Genomic DNA, 2,168 nt, shown 5'->3' with positions numbered 1-2,168 from the left:
GTGAAACGATGTCCTTGGGCTGATTCTAGTGTTTGCAAGCGCACAACAACCATACGCCCCCAACCCTAGGACGTGTGGGTGCCGCCATGACTGCATGGACCCACCCACACGGGGCGTGCATCCATGATGCTAGCACAGCATCCATACATTGCTGCACTGCACTTGCGTCACTGATGTGCCACAGTGCACTAATGGCGCACTTGTGGCAATGGGTGCATGCTCCTAAAAGAACCTGTTTTTTCTGGGTCTTAAGTGCAGAGGGACGCCGCATGGTTTGGCTGCTATGGCATCGCTCGGGAGCAGAAAGGGGCAGCTACAGACTGCAAAGGACAAGATGGTATCCCCTGCCCCAAACCATTATATTACATTATAAAGCCCCTTATTTTGGTAAAGCTGATGGTTGATTTTAGGTGATTCACTAGTCAATGGAAACCAAAATAGGGCATATAACACACACACACAACTCCTGCAGACTCTCCAAACAAGTCCCAAACAGAGGTTTCTCCTCCCCTCCTAAGCTTTTCTCCCTTAAAATGAGGGAGAAGAGTCTAGATCTTCTGCAAAGTAACAGAATATGTTTTCAAATTTTTCTTTTTCTTTTTCATTTTATAAAAAGAGAAAACCCTCCACAACAGAGTGGAGATACTGTATTTCCAAATGAGTTGATATTACCAACTGTTCTTGATCAATTCTGCATCAGAAGCATCATCTTAACAGCTTTCTGGTGCTGTTAACCAAGAGCTATTAGCATAACAGATACACTTAAAATAGTTGGCTGCACTTGTTTTATAACGTGATTTCTAAAACTTGCTAGGGAGGACTTGGTACAAATGTCAATCCACCTCCATTGTTACCTTAAAGTGCAGCTTTCTCCATAGCAACCAGAAACTTTTCAAGGAAGAAATAAACTAATCCTCTTCGGCTTGCAGAGCACCGTCAAGGAATTTTAAAAACATTGGACTTCCTGGCAGCTAAATACTCTGTGAGATTCAAAGGGCCAGAGAGCCAAAGATACACAATCCTCCCTCTTTTCTCCCTTGACAGAAGGTAAGAGGAAAGGATTCACAAGTGGGGCTTCCTTCTAATGCTTCCCCTCTCCCCCTATTGCTAACCTCTTCTGTAACACTGTGCTAAAGCTCAAACGTATTTCTTTAAAAGCTATGACAAACTCCACATAGTGTTAACACTTCATCTGATTGCAGACCAGGCACAACTTTGGCAGGATCTTATTAGCTTGTTCTGTTTTGCAGCCTCTTAGCCCAGCTTTATTAAGCAAGAAAGCCTACAGTTGTTTACAGTAAACCAAGTCTGATGTGTGGATATAAGACATGGATGCTGATCATTTCTTATAAAAAGGATGCGAGCACATACATCTGTGTTTCTTAGGTAAATTAGGCCATACCTCCTAACTAAGAGGAATATTTGTTTTTTATTTTCATATGCCAGGGCTATTTTAATGAGATGGAGTGGGTGTTTGAAAAAAATGTCTTCTGTAGCATCCACAATTTAATTCAGTGTACGTGGGATTATATTTGCATTGGCATGAGGTAACTTACTAACTGCATTTTGAAACTGGTTTGTAAGCATGCTGACTCCCACTGCTAATAAGTTGTTGTCATTGAATTTTTGTAGTTTTCAAAGTATGCAGGGAAAGATAAACCAATAACCTTCTCCTAAACATGGGATGCAGTGGCTCAAGTATTTAAGACTCTGTTGGTATCATGATCGGCAGGTTGGCAGTTCAAGGCCTGGGTACTGCATAATTGGGTGAGTTCCCATCACTAGTCCCAGCTTCTGCCAGCCCAGCAGTTTGAAAGCATGTAAATGCAAGTAGAAAATAGGTACCACTTTGATGGGAAGGTAAACAGCATTCTGTTCAACGATGAACATGATCACAGCATAGTCTCTGACAATGCTGGCTCTTTGGCTTAGTAACAGAGATGTGCACTGCCCCCTATGGTTGGAAATGACTTGACAACCTTGTCAATAGGCAGTACTTTTACCTTTTTAAACATATTAGAGAAACCTATCATTATCAAATGTGTTGGTAAGAAAGAAGCAATTTACTGGAAAGATTATGCTGAGGACGATGATGATGATGATCATCATATCATTTCTTATTCTCTTAGGAATGGTCTGTCTCTGAGTCAACCTTTTTCTGCCCACAG

The 2,168-nt window shown here is 41.7% G+C and overlaps 1 protein-coding gene across 1 annotated transcript in view; it reads left to right on the top strand.

The window, feature by feature from the left end:
• The first annotated feature begins 937 nt into the window (after positions 1-937).
• The window catches only part of SLC39A12 (solute carrier family 39 member 12), a 38,529-nt gene continuing 37,298 nt past the window's right edge, over positions 938-2,168 (top strand). Inside the window, exon 1 of the mRNA XM_042475089.1 lies at positions 938-1,047. The gene's annotated coding sequence lies outside the window, so the exon portion shown is untranslated. The remainder of the gene's footprint in view (positions 1,048-2,168) is intronic.

Source organism: Sceloporus undulatus, chromosome 6 (genome assembly GCF_019175285.1).
Source record: "Sceloporus undulatus isolate JIND9_A2432 ecotype Alabama chromosome 6, SceUnd_v1.1, whole genome shotgun sequence".
Classification (NCBI taxonomy): Eukaryota; Metazoa; Chordata; class Lepidosauria; order Squamata; family Phrynosomatidae; genus Sceloporus; species Sceloporus undulatus.
Note: the sequence above shows the minus strand (reverse complement) of the source record. Positions and strands in the feature narration are given on the sequence as shown.